The 16275-nt window shown below is 44.3% G+C and overlaps 1 non-coding gene across 1 annotated transcript; it reads left to right on the top strand.

Annotated features, from left to right (window-relative positions):
* Positions 1 to 6966: 6966 nt before the first annotated feature.
* On the top strand, positions 6967 to 7073 carry LOC121145959. Its single transcript, XR_005882119.1, has one exon. It is a non-coding gene; the product is annotated as a U6 spliceosomal RNA (small nuclear RNA).
* Positions 7074 to 16275: the final 9202 nt, after the last annotated feature.

Genomic DNA, 16275 nt, shown 5'->3' with positions numbered 1-16275 from the left:
TTCTTCTATGCTGATTCATGTCTTGGTTGGTTGGTGTATACCATGCAGCAGATTTTTCTAGATCTTGTGTGTGCTGACTTCTCAGCATTTATCTTTATGTGATCTTGTGCAGAACATGTTAATTATTATAGCGAAATTTGTCTGTTGAAGGCCAGCTCTTGACACTTCCCACACATGTCACAAGGGGAAGTAGGCACAGGGGCATATGTAATACACAACCAGCAAGCATTTGAATTGCTATTGAAATTATTCTTCTGTATTCTTGGTGCACATATCAACAAATACACAGCAGAGGGGTGTCTCTGCCCAGCAGTAGGTGAGATGGGATAGGTAGGTAGCAAGCTTAGGGTCACAAGCTGGAAGTCATGTCTCTCCCAACCTAGGTAATTCTATCCACCTACCTGGCAATCAAAAGAACCCTTCTCCAGAATGTACTCCTCCTCACTGACGACCTGGGAGCTGTATCATGTAACCATGCCCCTTTTCAGTCTCATGAGAAGGGCTGTGCTCTTTCTCACTGATTTCATCCTCTCTATTTTTTTTGCTGCAGACACAAAGGCCAGGAGGTAGAAATCTCTCTCCTGCTTTGCGCTTTCCAGCCCACTCTATTCTTTACCATGGCCCACGTGTGTCTGTGACCTCCTCAACTTTTAAATAAACTTTATCACTTTGTAAGCTGTATTTGTGCCTGTACTTAGCATGCTTTTGAAAGATGCAAGCACCTAGAAAAGAAATTTTAATCCCAAACTAGTCACAACCCACGAAGAGTGTGATTTGCAATTCAACATTCGCCGTAGAAAATTCTGCAACATGTGTTCCCCAAATGGCCAATGAAGAGGTGACTGCCGTTGGCCCTTTTCTCCTCAACTTGCAAGAGAAGGTGCTCTGGTCATCTTAGTTCTCCTCTCCCTTGAGCTGATAAACTGAACGATCAAACTCGTACAGTGGCCAAATAACCAAGCCTCTTTGCTGTTGTACATTTGTGCCAATAGACATGGGCAGCTCCATAGACTCTGGCTCTTGTGTTTTTTTCTGGGTTGTTGGCAAAAATCCCATTCAACATGAATATTCATGACAGGGTGGGTGTCAAAATAAGAATCCTCCTCCCTTGCAGAGCCTTCTTGTGCCATTTAGGCAATTAATGAAGAGAGAAGGGAAAAGTGGAAGATCATTTCATGAGCAATTTATACTACAAATATGATGTCCAGAAGCAGCCTCTTAGAGAGATGTGACGGAGTGTGAAAGTCCCTGAAAAATGAAAGTGAAGTTGTCAGCCTCAAAGCCAGAGTGGTGGTGCTATGACTTCCTGGTGCGTTATCTATACCCTGGAGCAATTAGACTCCTACAAAGCAGGCTGGGTTAATACAGTCTTCTAATAGGCCCAGCCCCTGCAGCTGCCTACATAGATTAATGTTATGCAAATGGTTTACAGACCAGCACCATCCATAGTCTTTCTCTAGACTGTCTCTATCTTTTCTCAACCTCTCTCTTCCTCCCAGGGTTTAAACAGAAGAGAAACGATTATGAAGTTTCTAACAATTAGGAGTTAGGCAGCAAATTACTTTTCTCATTTCCAACGGCAGCTTTCCGTGTGATGATTCAAACCATCAAAAATCTACCTCCAGCTTAGAGGGAATTGACATATTCAGTGTTAGGATGTCACTTCTCCAACTCGGCTGCCGTCATTTTAAGGAACCTTAATTTAAAATACCGTCGGCATCAGCTAGAATGCCTAACAAACGGAGCGCCTCATCACCATGCTAATTGAACGGAAAATGGTCCATGATTTAAATACCTATTGCTTCATCATCTCCACTCGCCCCCACACTCCCAGTCTTCGGCTTCCATTTTGTCAGGCATGAAGTTAGTGATTAAACCCCCAAGGCATAATTATTAGCCACAGAGGAACCGTTGTCCCCATGCTGCTGTTTTCCTGACCAGGTGCAAGCGCTGGGATGGCTGTCAGTTGGTGCACAATCCCTGCAGAACAAGTGGCTGATTTTCTCTTTATAATCACGGAGACGCTTTACAGCAGACTGTCACATGAGACCTCCACTTATGAGTGGCATAATGAATGTTTTTCAGCGTGGTGAGAAGTTTATGGATTGGAAAGTGTGTCACCCAAGAAGGACTGGAACCCAGGCTTCGAGGGCTTCTTTCATGTATGTATCAACCAGTGGCTGCTCCTCCCTTGTTGCCCTTTGCTGTTTCTGGGTTGAATGGGAATGAGGGGTGGGGAGTGGAGAGGGAGGGGGAGGGATGCTTGCAGAACAGGGCAGGTGGAACCTGTTTACAAGTTTCTGACTTTGGAGGAAGAGCAAAAAGAGAAGCCTGTGTTGGAGGGAAGCTCTTTGATGAGGGGAGGTGGGGGGCATTGCGAAAAGCGCAAGAGAGAGAGAGAGACCAAGGCAGAAGGAGGAGAGCGCGGTGTTGAGCAGTTGGAGAAAGGACACTTTTGAAAAGCCTACGTCAGAAATCAACAAAGCAAGCCTGATTTCCTCCAGATGTTATTTAAATCGGCTGCATCCGGATGGCTGAACTTGTCTGCCACACTCTCAATGAGAGGAGATTACCTGTTTGAGGTTGATGAAAGACACACCTGAAGTGCTTGTCTTCCTCCATCCACCGTCACTAGAACACTAGTTCCCAGTGCTTTGCTGAATGTCTGCTAACCACCTGATTGAAAATGCTGCCAGGAGCAAGAATCTCATTGTTGCCCAAGTCATAATTTTGGTTCGGAAATAACAGTACAAGTGACTGACAAGCAAATCTTGATTTAGAGAAACTGTTCACTACCAGGCAAGTTTGGCCACAGGAGAAAACATTGTTCTCCTGTGACAATGTATGCTGAGGACATAGGAGCTCCTTTTATTCCAAGTGAATTCACTTTTTGTTCTGAGCAAGGCAAAGAGGACCTTGAAATCCACAGGACCTGGGATACATTAGACCTCTCTGGGGTCTAAGAATTACTGATGGCTTTGATCAGTACACATTGAAGGAGATGTGTGGTTTAAATGGGGGTGAATATTGGTATCTTTTGAAATGGGTGTGATGCACTGAGTTAAACGCTTGTGATTTTGGACGTTTGGGCAAGAAACCTTATGAACCTTGTTAACATGTGCCTCTGCTGGTATAACCTATAAAAAGCCACTTAGTAATACTTTACACCAGGGCCAATAGTCTATACATTTCAAATAGTAGCTGGGCTACTAATTGATAGAAGAGAGAATTTCCTTCTCACTGGTTCATTCCCCAAATTCTATCAGCACCAGGGCTGGATCAGGCTGAAGTCAAGAACCTGGGATCAAGAGCAAAGTCTCTCACTTGGGTGGCAGGGACCAAATTGCTTGAGCAATTGCTTCTGTCTTCCAGGGTGCTCCTTAACAGGAAGCTAGAATGAGGAGCAAATCTGGGACCTGAACCCAGGAACAGCAACATGATATGGAGGCATCCCAAGTGCATCTTCACCAGCCAGCCAAACAATCTACACTTATGACAAATACTCTGTCCACTGCTTGTGCACTAACCAGGTCTAGTCGATTGTTTGTAGAGGTGGTGGTGTGGGTGTGGGTTGTAGAGTAACAGCTTCCATAATCCACTCATCCACCATTAGTAGCATTGAGCCAGTGATGTGGGCAATTCTCCACTAGCCCTTTTGAGTCAGTTCTTTTTGGCCACTCATTGAAGGTAGCATATCTTCCTGACAAGTTTGCACAAAAAAGAGCTAGAGGGTGTGGCCCCAGCCTTGCCAAACTGGCCAGTTCCATCCTCCTCATCTTCCTCATTAAGCTTGAACTCTTCCTCATTAAGCTCCTGGGTTCAGATCTTGTCATGTCATGGCACTAGCTCTAGCCCTCTCTGCTCAGGACAAATGATACAGGCTTCAGGGACCACTGCCCCAGGTCTCAGTGATTTGTCATGTTTCTGTGGGCCACCTATTTTCATTCTTTGCCCTTTCTCAAAAACACCAGCACAGCTGTGTAGATATAAGGAGACTCAGGAAAAATGCAGGTGCAGGTAACACGTACAACGTAGAACATGGAGAGAATGAAAAATAGCCCGAGACACAATGCAACTCATGCCTGGAAGGAGTAAGTGTGCCCAGAGCTCTGCATCTAGCACAACTTGGGCTGTTTATGTAAAAAGGAGAGCAGTAGAAAGAGCAAGGATTCATTATACTTCTATGCTTCTATGCCATATCATAAATCTTTTTGAAAGAGACAAGCCATGTGAAAAAAATGAATAATTACAAAGGAAGCCATTCTTTTTTGTATCAGCAAGTGTGTAGAGGAGCAGGTTATATAGAACAGTAAGCACCTCCCTTGCCCCCTCACTTCTGACTCCCATTCCACCCCTATACAGGGAGTGAGAGTCCATTAGCCGAGATGTCCAAGGGACACCTGGGCACTGAAATTGTCTCAGAAAGCAACTCCCTCCCCACTTCTGGGTTTCAGGTGATGGAATGAATATGCTGAGAGCTTAAGTGATACTGTCACAATTATCCTGAGACAAAGGGTTACCAAGATATTACCCCAGCCTCTCCTATTCCCTTGTAAAAACCAGGGAGGATGAGTTTCAAAATGGGCACAACTGGCATGGGTGGGAATTCACCCATTCATTCAACGATATTAGTCATACTCTGTGCAAAGGCCCCATGGCAAGGGTCTGGGGACATCGCCTCATATATCATATGGCACTAAATACAGATAAGCAACAGCTGTAATGTTAGGTGCTAGGAATAGGATGAAGTGGTCTGAATGCTGCTTTGTACAGCAGGATGTACTCTTTGAAGAGGAGGCATTTGGTAAAGTGAGAGTAGACCACATGAAGATCTGGGAGCAGCACTGCCCAGCAGAGTCACTGGAGGTTGGACTGTGGGTGTTTAAAGAACATGCAGGGGACTGAGGTTGTGGCATAATAAGTTGTGATGCATCCCATACCAGAGTGCTGGTGCGAGTTCTGGCTGCTCTGCATCTGAGCCAGCATATGGCCGAGTGGTAGAGGATGGCCTGAGTTCTTGGCTCCCCTCCTCAACCACTCTCCTTCCTCAGCCTCCTCGCTGGGAAACCCAGGAGGAATTCCTGGCTCCTGGCTTTAGCCTGGCCTAGCCCTTGCTGTTGTGGCCATTTGGGGAGTGAACCAGCAGATGAAAAATTCTCTCTGTCTCTCCTCTCTCTCTGATGCGCTACTTCTTAATAAGTACATCTGGAAGGATGGATAATAATGAGTGAATAAGATGGGGAAAGGAAGGAGAATTGCTAAAGACCAAAGGCTTTAGATTTTATTCTAAATGTGATTTGGAGCAAAGCAATGAGATGGTGGGACTCTGTTTTTTGAGAAAGATCCACCTGGTTTGATGAACAGATCATGAAGGGCAGGTCTGTTAGTAGGAAAACCAACAGGGAGTTCAGGAAGTAGCCCAACTTCACATGACGCACACTGTGCATGGACTTATGCAGCCTTGCTCCTTTGTCTCTTCTTTATTTCCTTTCTCTGTTAGAGAAACACCCGATTTCCTTTGCAACTCTTGATATCAGCTAACAGGGTCCTTCCCAATGAGACGGCAGGTACACTACACTAACAGCAGCAGCTTGTCTTTCCCGTTAAGTCCTGCAATAGACATGGTGACATGTATGACCACCTCTCTGTTTCCTCTTTGGACCCCTCCCTTCTTCATACCAGAACTGTGACCTAATGCCTGGCAGGACAGTAGTTGATTGGGACTCCAAACTAATAAACCAAAGAAGACAGAGCAGCCACTATGGCATTAAGTGGGTAGCTGCATGCAGTGTACCGCTGGATATCCTCCATGTGAGCCCAGTAATTATTCCCTAAAGCCTGGACAAACAAACAAACAAGCCAGAAAGCGAATGTTTCAGGCTTGGTGAGCCAGATAGTCGCTGTCATAGCTACAGTCCTGCTATAGTTCAAAGACAGTCCTAGATAATATGTAAAAGAGCGAGAATGATTGTATTTCCATAAAACTTTCTTTGGCAAAATAGATGGCAGGCTAGATTTGACCTGGGAGAGGGGGTGAAGCTGATTTTCTGATACTTATTTTAAGCCACTGTAGCTGAGTTTTCTCCAAATCTAAGCACTTTTTATTGATACATGATAGCGCCAATGCAGCTAGCAAAAAATGATGAGATAGATAATATATGTGAGATTAAGACGTGACAGCAAAGACTGAGGATTGAAAAAAATCATTCAGTGGTTGAACCATTTACTGGGATGAAGAATAATAATAATAGGGTTAAGTTGAGGGAAGAGGAAAGAAGGCAGTGACTGTGTTTTGGTCATGTGAGGTTTGGGGTGACTACTTAATATCCAAGTACATTATACCAAATAGGAAACCAAAGGGAAAGGTTGGAGCTACAGCTATAAATGTGGGAGTTCAATATTCAGCCACTGAATTTAAAGTCATGAGGAAAAAATGAGATGACTCAAGAGTGAATATAGATAAAGGAGTCCATGCTTGAGCTCTAAGGAACTCTAATTTTGAGGATTAAAATAAGGAGAAGGATTCATCAAAGAGGACTTGGCATAAATGATGAGGTGTTTGGGAGGAAAACAAGCCGTGCATGATTTTTTGGCACTCGAGTGTGTTGAATGCTTAGAGAGGCTAAGGAAGATGAAGACAGAGTTGAGCTTCAGTGGCCTCCATCAGAGAAGTTTTGGTGAAATGTTGGGGAAAAAAATGAACGGGAAGTCAGGAATGGAAGGTATCGTGATACAAACTGGAAGATTTTTCAAATACAGATGAGCAGAAAAATAGACGCCTGATAAAATAGCTGAAGGAGATGATGGGGGATTTAAGTAGAAGTAATCTACTAGGGTTTTATAAATGAGGAGCTGGGTCATCTGGACCGTCTCTCCTACTAAGAGCAACAAGAAAATCTAAATTAAAAAAAAAAAGAAGCTGATAGTGTCACTTGAAGGCTTTGGAGAACTTAAGTGATATTGACAGTGCTCGCTTTGGCAGCACGTATACTAAAATTGGAATGATACAGAGAAGATTAGCATGGCCCCTGTGCAAGGATAATAACAAATTATAAGACTAGTAGCCAGGAAGAAAGATAGAAATCCAGGAAAGTAAGTCTGGCATTTGGGGTTGCTTTGACTGCACATGTCTCTTGTTGATTCCAGAAATCTGGTAAGAGGCTTGGCAGTGCTTTTGAAAGCCTCCTAGCCACAGAAGGACATTCTGGAGTTCTGCTCTGGTGCCAACGCACCCCGTCCCCACTTCCATGCTACTCTTAAGGGAGACCCTAAAGGTCTGGGCTGGGAGCAAGAATGAAATGGAAGTGAACCAACTTGCCCCTACTAGACCTAGGAACGGATTAAGGTGTCGAGTGGCAGAAGCCTGTTGAAACCTAGTGGGAAGAAATGAAACTCCTTCCTGGGCAAGGATAAATACAGTGTTTGAAGCACAGAGAATGTCAGACATCTGTGAAGACAAAGTGACATCAACTAGAGGCAGACAAACACAGGTACCGGGGACAAACTTCCAGCATGCAGTCTCCTCTTAGAGTGAGCTCAGAAACTTCATATTAGAGAGCCAGGATCTATTTTTTTTTAACATGACTTAGTGGTTTTGAATAGGAATCCAATAGGGGCAGCAGTTAAAATACCACCTGGGTTATCCTCGCCCAGTGTTAGGACCTGGGTTAGAGTCCTGGCCTTGCCTACCACCAGCTTTCTGCTAATGCACACCCAGGGAGGGTGATGGACCAATTACTAAGATCAGAAGAAAATATTTTAGAATGAAACATAGGAAGGCAAAAACAAACGAGAGAGAGAATGGTTACAATGAGAACTCTAACATTCATGTTAACTTGGAGGTTCAATAGGTGCCCATTAGGTGTTCACTATATCAGAACAGTGGTTGTCATTGGTGGCAGGTGAGTCGACCCAGCATCCTCAACCACATGACAAAGGAGTCTATTTCTTTTCTTCTCTCTGTTCTACCGTCTCAGGCCATTGGCTTTCCCCATAACTGGTAACTGCCAGGACCCTCAGATGGAAGCTGCTGTTGATACAAACACCAACTTCCAACTTCCGATAAAAGCTATAGTTTTTGTGAACTTTTTAAAAATCAGGAAAATGTCCTCAGGAGCTCCCTCTGTGTTTCCCCTAGGATTTGACTGTTCAGAACTGTGTTTTATGTCCACGCTTAGGCCAACCAAGCAAAGCAAAATAGACTTAAATCGGTCAAGATTATTCCTCTGAGGTTCAAGGAGGTGGTGAGGGAGAGCGAAATTCAAGTTCCTCAGAGACACATTGTCTACTGACAGGGTCTTCATGGCAAGGTAAAGTGGTTATGGAGTGGGCAACCATTTCTGTGCCAATTAATTAAAAAGTGTCATGTCAGCTGAGAGCAAGATGGAAAAATAATAGAAGTGGCAAGGTTACAGAACAGGTACACCTGTAGGAAGTCAGCTACTGATGTTGTCAGAAATTGTGTTGAAGTCAACTTCATGAAGTGCTGACTGGTCCGAGAATGGTCAACTAAATGGGAGAGCCTTGGCTTTAAAAATCTGGGTAGAATAAATATGATTTCCACTGTCTTCACTTGACATAACACCTTCCTTGTGCTGTTCACTCAGTGCATTTGTTTTTTCACCAAATTTTGCCAACCTAGTCTGCATTTTAATGACGCGTAAACATCCATCCTAGAAGTCAAGCCCCTTTCATGGCCAGAGAAACAAGCCCACCATGTGCTATAAAGGTCTGTTCTGTTGGATTTGAAAATTTCCTGTTGGAGAAAATAATCTATAAACCATGTTTCCCCATTTTGCTTTATTATATTGCCAATGTTTCATTGGCTGTTCTTTGCCCATTTCAAAACATTTGTTGATGTGGAGCTGCGCTAATCAAGAACCTTTCAAATACATCCTGTTCCTGAACTAGAAAAGCAATTGGAGGGTACACTAAGGGTCATTATGTATAGGTCTGGTTTTTCTTTCTCTCTCTCTTTCTGTTTCAAAACACATGCTTTGCTATATCAAACCTGCCATTAAGGAAACTAAAAAGGTTTGGAGATAAATTTGAACATATCACACTAATCCCTCTTAATGTGTGTACCATTTGGATCATTCTAGGAAAATGGCAGTGAAATGGATGGTTTCTGAGTGTAGATTTATGTCCTTGATTCACTTAGATTTGATTTTTGTATACAGTGAAGCAGGGTTGGGGGTGGCATCTTGTTTCTTACTTCTACACGTAGCTAGCCCATTGGTCCCAACAGTATTTGTTGAAGAGACTTTATTCCCTGCAGAACATGGAATTAAGGAGCATGTCTTGACACCACGGAAAATGCAACTGTATAATAATCATATAAGTCGCTCAGCCCTGTAGGGTTTTATAAAAGACACAAGTGCTATTCCAAGTAAATTCGAACCACAAGTATCCAAGAAAAAGAAATGAGAAATAGAGCTATATTATTAAAGAAGACCAGCCTGAGGCCCAGCGACGTGGCCTAGTGGCTAAATTCCTTGCCTTGAATGCGCCAGGATCCCATATGGGTGCTGGTTCTAATCCCGGCAGCTCCACTTCCCATCCAGCTCCCTGCTTGTGGCCTGGAAAAGCAGTTGAGGATGGCCCAAAGCTTTGGGACCCTGCACCTGTGTGGGATACCCAGAAGTTGTTCCTGGATCCTGGCTTCGGATCAGCATAGCATCAGCCGTTGTGCTCACTTGGGGAGTGAATCATCGGACGGAAGATCTTCCTCTCTGTCTCTCCTCTTCTCTGTATATCTGACTTTGCAATAAAAATAAATAAATCTTAAAAAAAAAAAAAGAGAGAGAGAGAGACCAGCAGCTTCATTGATGCAAATCTAGGCCCCCTACTAAGCAACTGTTTGGCAGAAGTCCTTTTGCATTGTGGAGGTTTTATTTTTATTTTGACCGAAGGGCTTTCAGCTTATTGTTTCAGTGTCATGGTTCATGAAAGCAAATGGGCTGTTTTCAGATGAAAGCAAATGGGCTGTTTTCAGATGAAAGCAAATGGGCTGTTTTCAGATTGGGGGTGCCTTAGGAAGTAGCAGCTGCCTCTAGAAGCCACCAACAGGTGTACAAAATGATCAATGCAAAGATGGTATAAAGAGCACTTAAATGAATTTGTCAAATTTCTCTGGACAGACAACAAAGGTGATCAGGAGAACCTTCCCTGTCAGTTCCAGGGAGTGTCACTTATGCACCGGTCATTCACTGGAGTCACCACAGCACTAGGAGGCTCTTGCTGCTCTGAGCTGAAAGCAATCTGAATGAGCCCTGATGACCCTGGCACTATTGACATTTTGCATCCGTGGTCATGGAAGGGATGGGCTGTATGGAACACTATAGAATGTTGAGCAGCATCCCTATCCTCTACCCACTAAATGCAAGTAGTGTCCCCTTCTTATGACAACCAAATGCATCCTCTAGACACTGCTGAATGTCAAAATTGCCCTGGTAGAGCTCCGTGGTGGGAGACCCTTCAAAGGCCTGGGTGTATTTGGATTGGGTGGTTGGAGTTGATGGGGCTTTTCTTGCAATCGTTCAAGGAGTGTCGATGGTGCAGCTTCCAGCTTGCTCCACACAGCACGCTCCTTTGGGGTTTTGGACTTCTGAGTGACTCTGGCAAAGAGCTGCTTTTCAATATCGCTATACATTTCTGTTTGTCAGTTACTACTGCCTCACATTGAACATAACTCTCTAAAAATTTTTAAAAATGTATTTCAAAGGCAAAGAGAGAAAGAAAGCACTGAAAGAGAGAGCGAGAGAGAAAGCAGGCTCTCATCCACCAGCGCACTCCAGAAATGCTCACCACAGCCATTGGCTGGAGCTCAAGTTGAAAGCAGGGAACATCTTCCAAATCTCCCATGGGAGTGGCCAGAACTCAGCTCTCAGAGTTCCCCTCTGCAGCTTCCCAGGGTGTGTCTCAACCAGAAGCTAGAATCCAGAGCAGTGGCCAAAGCATCTGATGTGTGATGTGGGCATACTAACTGATGCCTCCATGGCTAGGCTGAATGCCTGGCCCAACATAACCCTTTATATTTAAAAACAAAAACAAAACAACAAGCTCTTACTTTATCTTTCCCCTGAGATATTTGTGTCTTAAGTTAATATTGAATATCCGCGAACATCCAGAAAAACTTAACTGCATAAATTAAAAGGGAAGAATATTGCCTGTAAGAGATTCTGCACCTTGATTCGTTTCTTGAGATAATCCCAGTTCTGATTTCTTCTTTCTTTTTGTAATGCTTAGGCACTGTACACACATATTGGACTTGAGGCATGAGCAGGGGGAAGAGGACAGGGCGAACTGTAGCTCACCCAGGTTCTACATGAGTGGCTTCACCTATGGGTGCATACAGAGATGGCACCTGGCATCTTGCAGCCCTGAACCACCCTGGGGACCAGAGTCCTGGCTGAGACTCCTCGGCTCTGCTCAGCTGCAGTCAAGCATCCTGGGACCCTGAGAATGAAGCAGGGTCTCATGCAGCAGTTTTGCTTCAGGGACAAGAATGGGAGGTTCTAGAAAGCCATTCTGGGTGTGCTCACTGTGAAAGCATTTCCAGAAAAATACTCAGCTTATTCCCCAACGGAAATAGCATTTCTAGGGAGGATTGTTTTTCAAAATGATTAGTTTTAAGAAAAGAGGATGGCTAATCTATTGAGGTTCCAGTTTTACAACGTGAATTATCTGAAATATTCCCAGAATGGTTCCTAAAAATTCTTCTTATCCCCTCTATGTTTTTCATAATTGAGAACAGAAAATTTTGTCTCCTTTTTGAGTCCTTGTTATGTTCTAGGCCCAGTAGATGAGTTTGTGTGGCAACTGAAATTAATAAGAGATTTCAGTCTTTGGGCTCAATTCTAACTCTGCAAGCCCATGCTAAGCAGAATGGCTGATGAAATACCATTGAGTCTTTTGGAGTGTTGTCTGAGAGTGACAGGATAATCCCCTTGGGAAATTGCAGCATTCAGAACAGCCCGGAGCGTCTGGTTATTAAACAGAAAACAATGGACACATCAGAATAATAATAGAGCCAGCCAGTTTAAACTGTCTCACAGGCACTCCAGACGAACAGGATGAAAAAACGTAGTGAAAGGATATCACTTATTGAAATGTAAGGGAGAAAAAAAAAAGCTTAAAGGTTCATGGAAAGGATGGTCTATGACATCCTTATTCAGGGGAAAATGAATTGCAGACAGGAGACTGTAACAACTGTCTTAAACCAAGAGGACAAGAACACTGGGGGAGTGGGTTGTTTTAGATGCCTAGTAATACTTCTTCTATGAGGCAAGACTTTGAAGGAGCTGGATTTACGCCAATAGACGGTGGGAAATGGTTGTCAGTGTTCTACTTGTTCATTTTAGAAAACCAAGTTGGAACTATGCACTTGACCTACCTACCCTCAAGACATATTTAGTTCAGTTCACACAGAGAGGGTTTAGAGAGTGTGTTAGAGATTGGTTCAAGGCAAGAGCAGCAGGTTGCACGGTGACTAAAAGGCTTGCTCACTTGCACAGTTTAGCCAGTCATGTAACCTGGGTCACACAATTTAACTTCCTCGACCTTGATTTCCTGAGTTGTCTCACATGCTGTTAATGATGGCTGTCTAACAGTTGTAGGCGAATGGGTTAAGTATGCAAGGCACTTGGTGGAGAGTAGCCAACAAATAGTAGATGACTTGAAAAACTCATTCTATCAGGTTATTGAAGGCATTACTGAGTTAGAATCATTGAAGACAGGGTCCTGGAAGCTGCATTTGTAGTTAAACCAGCACATGAGGCTGATGAATCTGGACTTTGAAGGCCACCACTGCCAATAGCAGCTGGCTGAGAACCCTCGTCTGGGATCCAACCCAGAGAGCCATTGTCCCAAGCTACTGTCACGTGTCATGTTTCCAAAGTGGTCCAGAAGTGGCAGGTTTTAGCCACTTGCCACATGGTGGTCTGGAGCAGCATGTGGCTCCTCACCTGTGCCAGGGCACCCTGGGATGAAGAGGCCACGCTGGGGAGGGGATTGCTCTCTTCATTGCTCACTTGGCCATTCTGTTCTTTGGCTGTCTTCATCTCTTGTACTCTCTGGCTCTTGGTCTCTCGCATACCCACTCCGTCTCTTGCTTTCTGCGGACGGACTCTGAGAACAGAGGAAGCAATCTCTCCTCTACCTTTTGCTTCCTGGCCTACTCCCTCTGAACATGGCTCACGTATTAGTCTCTTCATGTAACTAAGGCATCGTCAAGATAAGTTTGCTGCAATAAGCCAAGACACCAGATACAGCAAGGCACCTCAGAGGTCCTTTATTCCAGCATGGTAGGGGCCACGGGAGGGGAGCAAGAAGGAGGACAGCGAAAAGGGCAAAAGGATAGGGCAGCACGCAAAGGGGGTACAGGAAAGGGGCTACACACGTGTGAGGGGGACTTTTTGTGGCTGGGCATCACGAAACCATGAGGGATTGGTGGAGACAGATGTGGTGGTGGGCGAAGACTAGGAGATGGACTACAAAGGGTTGGTGAGAGGGCTGTTAAGTACAGTACCAGGAGGTTACAACCATGGGAACAGGGTTACAAAGTTAACAGTGGATTGGCAGACAACAAAAATTTGAACCTGAAGGGCTATAAGGAAGACTCGACCTAGGGGAATATTTAAAATATTACTGAGTTCAAAATGTGGGGACCATCAGGCCGACGTTCAAGAAACTCCTCACATTCTTCTCTTTTTTATTAAACACCTGGCCAGGCCTTAACACCAACCTAACTATCAAACCCCTCCTGTCAACTTCCCTCTGCCTCCAGCCTGTCCCCTGACCCCTACCATGCTGGAATAAAGGACCTCAAAGTGTCTTGCTGCATCTGGTGTTTTGACCTATTGCAGCAAGTGTATCTTGAAGAGAGCTTATTTATGCAGAGAGACTAACACCATGTATGCCTGAATAAACTTTACCTCATCCTCTGAATAAACTTTACCACTCTGGGAAGCCATGTCAGTACCTATACTTAAAATGCTTTTTTTTTTTTTTTAAAGTCAGAGGTAAGAACCTAGGAAATAAATATTAAGCCCAAACCTAGACAGAAACAGAGTTAGGATTTTAACTCACATCTGCTTGTATGCTTTCTTTTAAAATTTGACAACACATCTAATTATATCTGTTCACTGACCCCCTGAGTATTTGCACATAGCATGCAGCAAAATCACACTCAAATGCAATTATCTTTATCTACTTGAGGGAGAGAGAGATTTCCTGTCTGTTATTTTGCTTCCCAAATGCCCTCAATGACTGGGGCAAAGCTGGCCAGAGCTGGAGACTGGGAACTCCGTCCAGGTCGTCTGTGTGAGTGTCAGGGACCCTACCACCTGCTGCCCCGGGACCCTGCATTAGCAGGAAGCTGGTACTAGAGCCAAACCAGGCCTGGAACCTTAAGTGCATCATCATTGTATCACATGGATGATCTAACTGCTAGATCAAATACCTGCCTTTCATACACAGCCAGCAACTCTGTAAGATTTTACCACTAAACACTTTCCATTCTCAGATGAGCAACCTGACTGTGTTCTTTTTGAACCTCACAAACAGTCTGTAATTAATACCTTGTCACAGTCACAAACTGACACCTTGGTATACAAAATGCATTCCCAGGTTAAGCCACCAAAGCTTAAGTAAGCTATTACCTACCCAAAATAAGATATGATGGAGTTTTTTATGTATCTTAAATCACTCTTCTTAAGAAAAGCTGGCCTACCTGGTAAGATAGAGAAGGGATTGGTGGGGTAGGGGTGCTAGAAAGCACGCCTTGACACAAGGATAGCTTGCCACAGCTCCAGCTCCCTGTTATGTCTGAGCACTTCTTGTCCCTTCTTGTGTTTCTCCAGATTCTATCATGAATCTTAAGAATTCCATCTCCTTCTCTCCTAATAAACAGAACACAGATGAGGAGAGGAGAGAAAGAAGAAGGAGTAAAAAGGAAGATAGTAAAAGATACACGTGCTTTGAGATGAAATTAGCTGAAAGTGATCAGAGAAGACAAGAGGACACTATATTTGACACAGTAGTTTCAGATACCACTTAGCGTGCCTGCATTCCGTGTCCAAGTGCCTGGGTTCGAGTCCCGGAGCTACCTGCTGTTCCATCTTCTTGCTCCTGTGTACTCTGGGAGATGGCAGGTGAAGGTGCAAGTAGCTGGGTCCCTGGCTTCCATGCATATTGAGTTCTGGCATCTCGGCTTTTGACCTAGCCCAGCTCTGGCTGTTACCAACATTTAAAGAGCAAACCAACAGATGGAATATCTTCTCTTTGTCTCTCTTCAAACTAACTTGTAAATGCGACAGCTGTCTGTAATGCAAAGACACTTTCCATGTTTATGAGAGAATGGAATTAAAACAGAATTTTATTTTAGTTTCCAAACATTTAAAGTCCATACTTAGCGTTTTCATAAGTTATGCTTTGCATGAACTTCTTGAAATCACAGATCATAGCTCTGTGCCAGATGTTTAGTGTGTATGTCAGTTAATCTTCACAGAAATTCAGGGCAGCGGGCAGTATGTTTATACAGCAGCCCTGTGTGCCAGCATAGATGTTCAGAACAACTAAGCAACTTCCCAGTGTCACACATGGTAAGTGACAACAGCAGGGTTTCACTCCAGGTCTGTCTGCTTCCCACATCCTACAGCCTCTATATTCACTTGACTCCCAGTTCTCGGCCACCAACCGGCTGCGGGGATGTGGGTAACTGGGCTTGCTGTGTAGGTCTCACTCTCTTCACCTGCAGTGTGAGTGGGTCAGGCTGCATAATCTTTGAGCTCCTTTTCTTCCAGGACGTATTCAAGACATTACTCCTTTGGCATGTCAATGTGTTCTTCCTGGGGCCCCAGGAGTTTCCCCTGGAGTGTCTCAATGCAGCTACCAGAAGGTGAGTGACAGCAAACATGGACCAGGTTCCAGGCACCTGCACTTGAGTGGTACTCCATGCCCACTGCTTGATTCCTCTGGTTCTTGCTCCAGACCTCGACATAAGATCGATACAAAGCTCACCAGAGACATATCACACTGCATTCGATCTGTGTGAAGAGTGGGATCCGGCACACTTGGCCCCGTGGATGGAGAAGAGAAATGATCAAAGGAAGGTGTGTACTGAGCCACCGGGCAGGTGCTTCCAATTACTCCAGCCCCTTGTCTACTCATGACCTGAAAGAGTGAAGAGCTCTGAGGCAGAACCCCAACACCCTATTCTATGGGGCGGGAAAGAGGAAAGTCTTAAAGAGGAAAAGTTTAATGAAGAATACTACA

Source organism: Ochotona curzoniae, unplaced genomic scaffold, assembly GCF_017591425.1.
Source record: "Ochotona curzoniae isolate NIBS_2020 unplaced genomic scaffold, NIBS_Ocur_1.0 scaffold_3835, whole genome shotgun sequence".
Lineage (NCBI taxonomy): Eukaryota > Metazoa > Chordata > Mammalia > Lagomorpha > Ochotonidae > Ochotona > Ochotona curzoniae.
Note: the sequence above shows the minus strand (reverse complement) of the source record. Positions and strands in the feature narration are given on the sequence as shown.